The sequence below is a fragment of the Polypterus senegalus genome, chromosome 13 (assembly GCF_016835505.1).
Source record: "Polypterus senegalus isolate Bchr_013 chromosome 13, ASM1683550v1, whole genome shotgun sequence".
In the NCBI taxonomy this organism is placed as follows: Eukaryota; Metazoa; Chordata; class Cladistia; order Polypteriformes; family Polypteridae; genus Polypterus; species Polypterus senegalus.
The window spans coordinates 74,944,878-74,959,169 of NC_053166.1; the positions used below are offsets into that span (position 1 = coordinate 74,944,878).

Consider the following 14,292-nt stretch of genomic DNA (forward strand, 5'->3'; position numbering starts at 1 on the left):
AGCTGCGTCACATGCGCAACTTTAAAAAGTGGGTGGAGGGGTAGCAGCAGCACATGTGAAGTCATTTTTATATAGTTCATCTGACATCATGCTAAAACACTGAAATTCTTTATGACCATGTGGAATGTCAGTTTTTTCACTTTTTCTTTTTGATTCATTAAGAGCAGTCAGTTTGCATTCTAACTTCAAGTTAGTAGCTGCAGTTCACTGTGCTGTGCAGATAATAGATACTAACTTTAATACCAGGTGTATATGTAAATTAAACATCTATTATTATCTACAATCTATTATGAAATGCACATTATTGCAGGCTCTTTGAGAAAACAAACGGTCATCACAAGCTGCATATAACATCTTTTGAACACTGAAAGCAGACCACTTTAAAATTGTCCATGGGCTATATTTGCCATGCTGTCCTCGAGTCAGACACCAGACTCATCAGGTAAGCTTCAGTTCAATTTACTCTCTAACAGCCTATTATATAAACATAGCTTCTCTTTAGTTCATCTCAAATGTTGTGAATGCCATCTTTAGGTCTATAAATATTTGTTAGTTCTTTTTGGGACCTTTAACTCTTACTACTTGGTACTAAAGTTAATGTGCCTCCAGTGCCTACATCCTGTCCAAAGAGAGATCACAGTATTAGGGCACCCCACCAGCAGGCATCAGACTTGCAGTGCAAAATAAGTGAGCTTCACAGTTTCTCTCACAGGGAACTGCTATATCTTTATCGCCTCTGTAGTTGATTAGCTTTAAAAATTAATTTTCAGTTTTTTATACAAATTTGATCAATTCTTCACCAATCACAAGAGAAATAGGCTCTGAACCTGAATCATACACTAGACTTATGCTGAATGACAAGTACTTTGTGACTCATTATGTTGAGGCTTCCATAGCTAAAGGAAATGACACAGTCTTACTTCCACATCATACACAAATTCTAACCCATAATACACAGTATATTTTGTCTTTTACTGTGAATAGTTAAGTCAGCACAAGATGAACTGATCATCAAAAGGTATAAAGTAAACATCATAGCTTTGCATGTCATCCATTTTTATTAAATCTCAAAAGCATAATGATGCAAACAGTAATGATAAATACAAATATGAAATGAACAATGATAACACTAAAAACACTGCTACTAATGATGACAAAACAGTATATAATCTCAAAATTACTCCTTTGTGTGGTAAATCTTAAAGCATGGTGAAAGACACAATCCACCATCACAAATGGGACAATAGTGTGTTTCTTTTCAGATTTTTTTTCCAGATTTATCAGTTTTGTAAACAGCACACTGCACAGGTACGAGCTGGATTTTTTTTTCTCTCCTGTTGAAGGTACATAATGAATAAAATGTCTACCAATAAGACGCTCTGAATTTATCCACATCTCTAACGGTAGTATAGATAGCGGATGTGCAGCAATGATTTGTTCTAGAAGCTGTCAAGTTTGCATGTGATACAGTTACACCAGTTTGTCTGAACAAGATGAATACATTCCAAATGTAATGTTCCACCAGATGATGAAATAACTATAATATTTCTTTTGTTGCCTCTGCCTAATGGGATACAAAGTCAATTCTTGGACTGCATGATCTATGCTACACATTATGCTATTATAGTCAACCACAGCACAAGGCTTCGTAAACTGCTTGTTGCCTTTTGCTTGTACAGTGACTGCAGCTGCAATGGGTACAGTGCTAAGTAAGACGACAAACATCCTTCTTGTCTTTCCACTTGAGCCTTTTGCAAAGCTACCAGTGCACCTCGCTGTAATTTACCTCTGCCAAAGTCTTCAGGCATGCTATGACGGTTGGGACACATTGTTCCATATGTGTCAGTCTCTTGCAGCAAAATTTCAAATAGCTCTGGCGAAGTGTAAAACTTGTCCACAGTTACACTGTAACCTTAATCCAGCAGAGCGTCTATCAAAGTCATCACCGATATCACAGTAATGCCGTACCGATTGTATTTTGGATCAAGCATTGTCCCTTTCTTTGTGTACATAACTGAAATCCAAATGTATCCCGTTTTAGACTCACAAAGCTTGTTAAACTTTATGCCAAATCTTGCTCTTTAGGACAATGTACTGTATCCATGACATTCTGCCCTTATAAGCCATGAGACTTTCATCAATGCCGACATCACTGTCCAGAATGTAAACACTCCAAAATTTTACCATAACGACCTGGTATTTCTCCAAAATTTTCTTCGGTTTGGGTGCTGTATGGGTATTTTCAAAGTCTTCATTGTTGGTAAAGTGCAGATATTTCATGATTAGAACAGTGCTGCCAAAATTGTGTTCTTGGACCATTACCGCTCAGCTTTCACTACAATATCAATAAGCCTCAAAAGGGCCAGATATCATCAGCAGTTACTGGTTCCCATCTTTCTGAACGGGAAAACTGCTTAGGTTTACAGTTATTTTCAGTGTAGCAATTTGTCCCGACAAGTCTAGCACATCATTATCCATAAATAACTTCAGGTAAGTGCATGGATCTTGGCTGTCAATGCGTCATTATCCATTAATAACTTCAGGTAGGTGTGTGGATCTTGGCTGTCAATGTCCACTTTCATTCCAAGTTGCCCCACAAAATGAAAACAAGCTGGCACTAGTTTATTTGAAGAAGAGACAACAGACAGCTTTTTGGATTCCTCAGAATCACTTTTGGGCTCACTGTCTGCTTCACTTTCACCACCTGAGGACAGATTTGCTTCCTCATCACTGCTAATGAGAAGCTCCTCAACATCACTGCATGTATCACTAGCAAGAGTTTGCAACACCTTTGCCGCTGAAAAAAGTTTCTTCCAAGACGCTATTATTACAGAACGGGTTACTGATCACACTTAGAGGTGAAAGAAGAAGACACACCAACACCTTTGCCCATGTGATGCTTGGAAGCAACGCTTACGCAAGACATTGCTAGAGCAATGCTTGGGTCTTACACTGTCAGCACTTTTACAGCCCGAGTGATTCTCGGTTCTAACGCTTACTCAAGATGCATCTGTACAGTTGCCCGAGTGACACTCAAGACCAATGCTTTTAGCATGGTTTTCGCAGCCCGAGTAATGCTTGGGTCTAACACTAAGGAGGTTAAAGATGCCATTTATTGAACATTTTAAGCAAGATTACATTTTTATTTCCATCATTCACATGAACAATACATCAAAAAAAGGCTTGAAGTCAAATTTTGGACACTCAACATAGTCAGTACTTAGCGACACCCCCTTGACCAAGGATCACGGCTTGTAAACACTTTTTGTAGCCAACTAAGTCTTTCAAAACTTACATGGAGTATTTTGACACATTCTTCCTTGCAAAAGGCTTCTAATTCTGCTAGATTCTCAGGTTGTCTTGCATGCACTGCTCTTTTGAGATTTATCCACAGATTTTCAATGATGTTTAGGTCGGGGGACTGCGACGGCCAAGACAGGATTGTTAGCTTGAGCGTTGTGTGGTATTCTGTTGTAGATTTTGAGCTGTCTCTCTGATCATTATCTTGTTGTAGGACCCATGCTTTTAATTGGAATTTTAACAGTGTGAGGTTTGCCTCTAGAATTTGCTGGTATTTGTTTCAATCCATTCTTCCCTTTACCAATGACATGTTAACTTTGCCACTGGCTGCAACACAAGCCCAAAGCATGATCGATCCACAGCATGCTTAATAGTTAGAGGTGTTCTTTTCCTGGAATTCAGCACCCTTTATCTCCAAGCATACCTTTGTATACTGTGGCCAAAAAGTTCCATTTTGAATTCAACAGTCCACAGGACTTGTTTCCCAAATGAATCAAGCTTGACGCAATATTCATATGCAAACTTTATGCACTGAATTTTGTGCCTAGGACGCAGTAAAAGTTTTCTTCATAGGTCATATTTGCCATGGATCATATTACATATTTGCTCAGGTGACACTGCACAGTAGAACAGTCCACCACCACTCCAGAGTCTGCTAAATTTTCCTGAAGGTCTTTTGCAGTCAAACAGGGGGTTTTAGTTGCCCTTCTAGCAATCCAACAAGCAGTTCTCTCAGAAAGTTTTCTTGGTCTTCCAGACCTCAACCATTGCTGTGAACTGCCATTTCTTAACAGCATTACAAACTAAGAAAACAGCTACCTGAAAACACGTTTGCTATCTCCTTGTATCCTCCTCCTACTTTGTAAGCATCAATTATTTCTTTTTCAGAGTGCTAGGCAGCTGCTTAGAGGAGCATAAGGCTGCTAATTGTTGGGACAAGGTTTGAGGAGTCCTGAAATTTATGCAGCCTTGAAATTTGCATCCCCTGGGTACTCCTAACGATGACTGAGAACAAACAATAGTCCAAAACAGCTAATTACAGTCAGAGACCTTGGTAAAAGTTATCAGAGACTTCAAATATTTTATGGTGCCCAATTTTTTCATTGTACAAAGCAAAATCAACACATTAATCTTGCTTAAACTGCAGAAAAGAAATGTCACCTTTAACGTTATTCATTTTGGAGATCTGTTTATCTTCTACTCACTTAAATACTCACAGTAACAGGAATTTTAAGCAAGGGTGCCCAAACTTTTGCGTGCCAAAAGGAAAAGCGCACACAAAAATTTAAACTATTCTGTCTTAAGCACAGCAATGCTCAAAATTCCTGCTAATCTAAAATAAGCACATTGACTGAAAAGGGTTTCAAAATGACTACACAACCTCAAGACAAGCATGACTCTTCACTGTATTCTGTACAAGTCACAATCTTGACCCTGTGAATCTATTTGTTGTATAAGATCAACCCTGTGTTGAATCACATTCATACCACATGAGAACTGTTCCAGGGACTCCTTGGTTCCATGGAAAGACCAGCTTTTCTAAAAAGTCCAAGTTCAATTGTTTGGGTCTGCACCAGTATGCAAATGGCGTGTTTACATCTACCAAAACAAACTGCACTATATGGGAAATCAATCCAAACTAACCCTTCAAAATAACAGCTCCAAACAAACTGGGTGTGAAAATACCGACTTAAAATAGGCAAACTCAGCGTTAAATTTATGACTGTTACCCATTATATAGCTCTATTATAAAAAAAAATTCTGGGAGAGGAAGACTAGGGAGATGGGACGTGATCTTCAACACTTAAAAGACCCGCAAGACGAAAGACTGGCCACGGAGTGTCTCGCGGGGACCTTAAACATGAGACTTTGCGCCAAGAGATTGACCCAGGACCGTCTTGCGGGACGTAGACAATTAGATTCTTGCAAGACATGCCCTACTTACAACCAATATCAAATAAGACCACAGGCAGCAAAACACTCACTCGTGTAAAGCCTTTGAGCACACACAGATCCAGGGATCTCAGCGCATATAAAGCTTATGACAATACGCTATAGATGAAATCGACGACTAAGCGAAGAAGAAAGAGTAGCGCAGAAAAAAGACTCAGAGTGTAGGAAAGAAAAAATGCAAAAAAGAAAAATCTACGAAAATAAGGTATACAGCCCGGAACAAGTGGAATTGGAAAAAAAAAAAAGCAGGTCTAATCGGGCTCAGAAGTAAAAGACAAAGTTGAACTTCATAAAGACGTTCAAAAACGTTGGTGCTATACACATGCAGAGCAGGTTAGAGATTATGAAAGCAGTGGAGTTCGAAAGGCTCAAAAAAAAGTGCGATACAAATGCAGAGAAAGTTAAAGAATATGAAAGCAGGAAAATCAGAAAGTATCAAAAAAAGAAAGAAAGTAAAGATCGCAGTAGCACAAACGAACAATATATTACTCGAAAAAAGGGAAAATAATCACCACAGACCAGGTGTCATGGGGAAAGCAGGACAAAACAAGGTCAGAAATAGAAGACGAAGAGTAGAAAACAAAGTAAAACATCACAAGAGGTTAAAAAACATGGGGGCCAAACACATGCAGACCAGGTTATAGATAATAAAAACTGTGGAATTCAAAAGACTAAAAAAACATAGGAGCGAAACACATACAGAGCAAGATACAGAATATGAAAGCAGAAAAAAAGAAAGTGTCAAAACAAAGAAAATAAACATCGCATTAGTGCAAACAGAGAAATTACTTGGAGAAATAAAAAGGCAAATAGACAATGAATATACAGTCATAGGTGATATGTCAGAAGTATGTAAATATTATAAGGCTTTTAAGTTTAAGTCAGAGAATTATTAAAAAAAAAAAAAAAAATGGCTTTACCTCACATGCATTTATTGGTTATTTTGCAAAAAAAATGATTAACTGCTAATGATGTAAATCGTTTTGTCTGTGCTGAAATTCCAAACAGAGAAACCTATCCTGAATTATGGTACAAAGTCATTAAACACAGGTCTCACAGACCTCATTTAAAAGATTCAGCACATTAGGACCCGAAAGATTCCAAATATTGTTTTTACGGAAGTTCTGAATTAAAAGTGAAACTAATGAAATAGCACAATTCAAAGAAAAAAAAAATCTTAAAGTGTGCATCCGGAAAACCAAACACTGGGGGTTGGCGAGTGATGCCCCTTAGTGTGTGTGTGTATATATATATATATATATATATATATATATATATAAAAAACACATCAAACTATACCCTGCAAAGAAACCAAACCTTATCTTGTGTCAGGTTCTGCCAGGATAGGATGCAGACCCCGAAACTCAGAACTTAATTTGTTTCACCAACTGAACTAATTAATGAATATCTTACATCGTGTACAAATATGTTTACTTACCACAAACCAGCATGAAAGACTAATACTGTTCTGTCAAAACTGATGGACACCATCTTATCACTGCATTCCATATTACAAATTTAAATGTATTACACAACGAATTAATATAATTTATACATTTATTTTTATGACTGAACAACTTTTATTTTGTTCGTTCTTTACTTCGCCTTATACAATTTATTGTATTAGGAATTTGTTAGTTTTCACATACCCCTTGTGGTCAGAGAGCAGGGTCAGCCATTGTACAGCACCCCTGGTGCAATTGAACGTTAAGGGCCTTGCTCAAGTGTCCAGCAGAGTAGGATCTCTTTTAGCAGAGACAGGGATTCGAACCGGCAACCTTCGGGATACCAGAGCAGATCCTTAGCCTCAGAGCTACCACTCCGCCCCTTATGACTGTTCATTTGAGAAGCCCAAGTAAATTAACAGGCAACAAGGCATTTTGGGAAATCTTATTTGCATAACAATTGTGCTTCACTCAAGAGCCAAAGTGACATGTGCAGGTTCTTCCAAGAGCAAAGGATTTTAGTTAGATTTTGGGAGAAAACTGCCAGTTTGAAAACCCACAACTGACCCAACACAGCAGGTTGGAGTGCATTTATTGACAAATAAATGGTCAATAAATTGTGGTTAAAGGCCTTGCTTAAAGGCCCAGCAGAGTAGGACCTCTTTTGCCAGTGACGGGGATTCAAACCAGCAACCTTCGGGATACCAGCGCAGATCCTTAGCCTTCAGAGCCACCACTCCACCCAAACGTTATTCTATAGTGTAAGTTAATTACAAAATTGAGCTTTAATATGTTTAAAATAAGACATAATGCTTCAAATTTTAGACCAACCACAATAAGCCTTAAAGTTTAATTTATTAAAAAACGACTGAAAAATTCTCCTAATTTTGCAAGTTTGAACAAGCTATCATATCATTTCTACAATTTGGGTCCAAGAAATATTAAAAAAAAAAAATTAAAACTTAAACGTTGTGAAATGAAAAATAGGATTACAAACTTAAATCTTCAAACATACTTACGTATTATGCTTCATCAGAATTTGCTTGTTTTATGCACACATCATACAGATTTACAGTACATTCCACCAATGAAACGTAGTTTATTGAATTTAGATATCACAGCATTTAAAAAAATAAAAAGTACATAAAGCTGGATCTTTACAATTAGTCAAATTATAGGATATATCATATGCGGTAAATTGAAGATTCATTAAATGCGTAAACGACATACCTTGTATGAAGAAACTGGAGAAGCTATAAATACCTCAGTAGGCGCGTCAAACACACAGGCTACTACATTAATTTAACGGCCGGCTTCGATCACGGCCTATATTTCCATCTTGACAGAAAACGATAGAACAAATTCAAACCAAAATAATTTGCTTGGGTTGGAGCTCTAGTATTTATTCAAGGGTTTTTTCGGCTTTAATTCTTAAGGACAAACTGACAGGTATGTAATACGAGGCTCGAATGTAAGCTGAATCATTGCAGGGCCTGCAGGTTGCTTCCAAAGGGTTTCGCAAAAACCGGCTTAAACATTTACTGGTGAAGCGTGGTTGCTTAGAAATAAGGCAGACCGGCTCCTGAAATACGACTTTATGCCATCATTATTACAACACCAATCTCCAAAATATTCCATCGCACTACCTTCTTAAAACGGCACAAACAGAAACCCCGATGTTTTCATGAAGCTAATATCCAAGACTCGGCACACGGCACGAGCCGTTTCGCTGTGGCGACAGTTCTCCACTGCGTTTCACTATGCGACAGACATCAGCCAAGTGATGTTCAACTCTTCCCTACTCTTATTAGCGAACATTTAAAACAGTTAAAGCTACACGTTTCATAAGGAAAAAAGCTCACTTTCTCAAGTCTTTATAGTCAAAGTTGCACTTTCGTTAAACGACTCACAGCAACATGTCTAACAAACAGGCTCCTGCAGGCATCAGTTGGCCACTACCATTTGTACATGCATCCATCCAACCGTTTCACCCGAACAGTAAAATTGCAAATAACTGGAAATAAAAACCGGGAGCATGTTATTTCGCCCAGCTAACTAAAAAGATATGTACACGATAAATAAAAAGACCATATACTGGAAAACAATCCCATTTTAATGCTATCTATAAACCAGCAAAAAGAGAGTAAAAAGAAATCCACCTTATTGAACAAAAGGCAACAACCTGTGTTTTAACTCAAGTATTTCCTAACGTTTCCATCACAAGTGCTAATTTTGGAGATCACCAACAATGACCTTTAACAACTTTAGCTTATTAAATAATAACCGACTTAGAAAATGACAGAGAGAAATCTAGACTGCAGTTCCACAGTGATACCCAACCAACCCTGTCCGCCCACTGTCCAAAGACACGCTTGTCAGAAATATTGCTGACGATAAACGTGATTGATCACATGTAGGGCTATCTGAACCTGACTTACAATGAACGAAAATGGCTAATTTTGTGTGCGACCCTGTGGGGAACTTCACACCACTTTACATTTAGTACAGACAAAACTGCGTCACTTCAAAATATTTAAAATAGAATCCACACAGAAAAACGTGTACAAATTTACAAAATTAACTTTACACATTTATTGGCACGTCTGGCGGGTGACATTCTGAACTCCTCCCCACATGTACGACCCACTAAAACTGGTTAGGAGTCTGACCTTGTATCTCAAATTGCAGCGACGCTACCTGGACAACTAGCTCCTCTCTCTGCCCCATGTGTCTCCTCAAGACTACGCTTTTCCAGTACGCTGCGCTATTCAAACGGAGGCCGTCTAAATCGGAACGGAAAACGAAGCGTAACCTCCAGAATGATCACCTGCAGAACCCGACAAAGAGTGTCAAACCACCCAACGCGGAAAGTCGGCATTGGCAGCTCTGTGTGGGTATTATGTGCGAGCGAGTCACTGAAAAGGTTAACTCAGTCACTACCACAGTCGGTTAAAAGGACTAAAGCACACAGCATGAGGACTAAACACAAAAAGCGTTTTAAGAAGAACAAACAAATAGGAATGCCACTTACAAACTACATACATTACAGATGAGCCCACTGCATTCATCTATCGACGCAACTTTTGTCTTACAACACACCTTCCCACTACCACCACCGCTGCCTGCAACAAGTCACCTACCTGAAATAAATAAATAAAAGTTGGTCTCCTTGGAAACGCAAGAATTCAATATAATGCTAGTCTGTTCTGTTTAAACCTCTTACACTCCTTTTCTGTTTAAACTGCAACATCCCCCTCCCCCCTGCGCTTTTTAATGGCTTTCCTAGCTAAGTCGGGCAGCTCCTCACCTATAATAGATCGCTACTTGGACTATATCTTTACCTCTTTCGCCCTCCTCCACTCAGTCGCTTATCTGTATGTATACATACCTTCCTCTAAAGCCCATTTCAAAACTAGTTTTCAGCTTGCAAATTAAAAATGGCGGTTAACACAGTAGTCCGCCAGGACCTACCCCGGCAAAACCGCCATTTTTACAAGCATATCAGACCATGGAGGGAAAGCTCTGTCACTCCACTACTTTTCAATGCACCCAAGGTTGCCCTCCGCCAATTTCCCAAGACTCCGACCCGTCTTCGACTCCAAGTTAACGATAAAATTTCACATTTACCTGAGGCTGCGGTTTATTTCGCCTCCGCCATCTTAAACCAGCGAGCAGGAGAGACACAAAGCTCGCGAGATTGTGCGGGGTTTCCTGAATCGGTAATAGGGCCTCCCCACAAATGTGGCCATGCGATTTGAAAGCGAGGCTCTCAGCAGGGGCTGACGGTTAATCGAGTTTATACAATATGTATGTACGACGTACTGATTTCACTTTTGTTCTCAGTGTTAACACTGTGACGAGTAGCTGAGACTGAGGCAACAAGCAATGTTGTTGACTAACTGCAAATAACAATTAGGAGAAGCTTTTGCCTTAAGCGTTATAGACGAAAAAAACTAGAAAATAATTGTTAACAAAGTAAAGGGTATGACTTACAGCACGAAAACTATTTAACAGTATATTTTTAATATTGTTACAATGAACAGGCATAGCGATCTGTTTTAAATAGTTTATAACTAGGTTGACCAGAGGTCCGGTTTTTATCCATTGCGTCCCGTGTAAAAATGGGAATCTAACAAAATATGCTGTTTTTAAGAGGCTGGTCATTTCAACAATCTTGCATAAAATTCCAAGGGGGACCGAGGTCTTTGATTTAAACACGTCTAAATTATTTAGATAGATAGATAGATAGATAGATAGATAGATAGATAGATTTATTAATCCCAAGGGGAAATTCACATAATCCAGCAGCAGTATACTGATACAAAAAGCAATGTTAAATTAAAAAGTAATAAAAATGCATGTAAAAGCAGACAATAACTTTGAATAATGTTAGCATTTACTCCCCAGGGTGGAATTGAAGTCGCATAGTGTGGGGGAGGAACTGTCAGTCTGTCAGTGGAGCAAGACAGTGACAGCAGTCTGTCACTGAAGCTACTCCTCTGCCTGGAGATGACACTGTTCAGTAGATGCAGTGGATTCTTCATGATTGACAGGAGTTTGCTTAGTGCCCGTCGCTCTGCCACATATGTTAAACTGTCCAGCTTCATTCCTACAATAGAGCCTGCCTTCCTAACAAGTTTGTCCTGGCGTGAGATGTCCTTCTTCTTTGTGCTGCCTCCCCAGCACACTACCGCGTAGAAGAGGGCACTTGCCACAACCGTCTGATAGAACATCTGCAGCATCTTATTGCAGATGTTGAATGACGCCAACCTTCTAAGAAAGTATAGTCGGCTCTGGCCTTTCTTACACAGAGCATCAGTATTGGCAGTGCAGTCCAATTTGTCATCCAGCTGCACTCCCAGGTATTATAGGTCTGTACCCTCTGCACACGGTCTCCTCTGATGATCACAGGGTGCATGAGGGGCCTGGGCCTCCTAAAATCCACCACCAGCTCCTTGGTCTTGCTAGTGTTCAGATGTAAGTGTTTTGAGTCGCACCATTTAGCAAAGTCTTTGATTAGCTTCCTATACACCTCCTCCTGCCCACTCCTGATGCAGCCCACAATAGCAGTGTCATCAGCAAAAATTTGCACATGGCAGGACTCCGAATCATATTGGAAGTCTGATGTATATATGCTGAACAGGACCGGAGAAAGTACAGTCCCCTGCGGCATTCCTGTGTTGCTGACCACAATGTCAGACCTGCAGTTCCCGAGATGCACATACTGAGGTCTGTCTGTAAGATAGTCCATGATCCATGCCACCAGGTGTGAATCTACTCCCATCTCTGTCAGCTTAGCTCTAAGGAGAGGTTGGATGGTGTTGAAGGCGCTAGAGAAGTCCAAAAACATAATTCTTACAGCACCATTACCTCTGTCCAAGTGGGAGAGGGATCGGTATAGCATGTAGATGATGGCATCCTCCGCTCCCATCTTCTCCTGGTATGTGAACTGCAGAGGGTCGAGGGCGTGGCGGACCTGTGGCCTCAGGTGGTGAAACAGCAGCTGCTCCATGGTCTTTATCACATGTGACGTCAGAGTAACAGGCCAGAAGTCATTCAGCTCACTAGGACGTGATACCTTTGGGACTGGGGTGATACAAGATATTTTCCAAAGCCTCAGGACTCTCCCCTGTTCCAGGCTCAGGTTGAAGATGCACTGTAGAGGACTCCCCAGTTCCTGCACACAGGCCTTTAGCAGTCATGGCGATACTCCTTCTGGACTGGCACAAAGTTTCCTCAGCTCTCTGCTCAATTGTGCTGCTGTAATTGTGGATGGGTATGTCTCTCCTATGCTGGTATCAGCAGAAGGATGGGTGGAGGATGCAGTACTCCGAACCTGTTAAAGAAGTTGTTCATCTGGTTTGCTCTCTCCACGTCTCTCTGAATGGTGGCACCCCCCTTCGAGCAGCAGCCAGTGATGATCTTCATCCCATCCCACACTTCCTTCATGCTGTTATTCTGCAACATCTGCTCCAGCTTACTCCTGTACTGCTCCTTCGCCTCCCTGAGCTGGACTTGGAGTTCCTTCTGCACACACTTGAGCTCATGCTGATCACTGCCTTTAAAAGCTCTTCTGGTTCAAAAGGCCCTTGATGTCACTTGTAATCCATGGTTTTTGTTGACCCATATTTGATAGCTTAATTATCAAGCTGTATCTTATTTTGGGACTATGAAAAAATGGTCAGCCAATATATACCTGATTTTTGAGTATAGGTTAATGGTTTATGTCCCATTTTGAATGTGGGTATTCTATTTTACTACACAGGTGGGAAATTACATTGAGCTCACGGGTACTGTGCTTGCCTTGTTTCGTTCTTATTTATCAAATCAATTTCACAACGTACTGTACAGAAATATGCTGACAGTATTCCATCATTGTACTCAAAAGTTTATAATGGCATCCTGCAGGGCTCAGTACTGGAAACTTTACTGTTTTCACTTTACATGCTTCCATAGAAAATTTCATTAGAAAACATTAACACTAATTTTCACTTGTATGCAGATGACACCAAGTTTTACCCTTCTTTTAGACCAAATGGCATTTTTCTGATGCTATCCTTAATTAGTGGTGTTATTGAGTTAATGGAACAGATGGATGACAACTTCTTGCTTCTGAATACAGATAACACAGAAATGTTAATTATTGAAGAGAAGGAGGCTGATCACAACAAAATTCTGATATATAATTCAGTTGGAATCACAGTTAGGTTTAGTTTTATTAGTGGCACAAACATGTTGTTTAAATCACACATTAAAAAACTACTCAAAAACATCTTTTTTTCATCTTAAAATGTTGGAAAATTAAGACTTTTACTAAATATGCAGGATTTTGAGAAATTAATTCATAATAACTAATAATATCTTTATTTATGTTGCACCTTAACATACATTTACAAGCAACCCAAGTTGCTTTCCAAAGAGTAATCAACAAAAACAATAAAGATATGCTGTGGTTACTTGGATATTATCATTGATTAATATTACATAATTTCTAATAAACATAAGTATACTCAATAGATAATCAACATGGGAATTGTTAAACCAAAATTAAACACTAAGGAGTAAAACAAATCTTCACTCTTACCAGAAACAGGTTCATATTGTTTTCTTTTTTTTTTTTTTTTTATTATTTATTAATTTTATTACAATCAATACATAGCAATCAAGTTTTTACAAAAAAAAGAATTATGTTAAGAACAGATCGATCCCCACCCCTGAGAGAGAGAGCAAGCCAAACGGTGTAAAATTTAAGGCTTGTAAAAATACCTAAATTAATAAATTCTCTTTGCTTTATAAACTTATTTTAAAATATTACTGATTAGATCCTGCCATGTTTTGAAAAAGTCTGTACAGATCCTCTAACTGAGTATTTGATTTTTTCCAATTTTAAATAGTATAACACCTCAGTTTCCCACTGACTTAAAAGAGGAGAGTTTGGGTTCTTCCAGTTTATCAGAATAAGTCTGTGTGCCAACAGTGTAGTGAATGCAATCACAATTTGTTTGTCCTTCTCCACTTTAAGCCCCTCTGGAAGAACCCCAAACACAGCTGTTAATGGGTTAGGAGAAATTGTGAGTCCAAGGCTGTCTGAGAG

At 39.2% G+C, this 14,292-nt stretch overlaps 1 protein-coding gene across 5 annotated transcripts in view; it reads right to left on the minus strand.

The window, feature by feature from the left end:
* Positions 1-10,394, minus strand: part of huwe1 (HECT, UBA and WWE domain containing E3 ubiquitin protein ligase 1) — a 362,527-nt gene extending 352,133 nt beyond the window's left edge. For all 5 annotated transcript variants that reach the window (XM_039775720.1, XM_039775721.1, XM_039775718.1 and 2 more), the window contains exon 1: positions 10,326-10,394. The gene's annotated coding sequence lies outside the window, so the exon portion shown is untranslated. The remainder of the gene's footprint in view (positions 1-10,325) is intronic.
* Between the last annotated feature and the right edge of the window lie 3,898 nt (positions 10,395-14,292).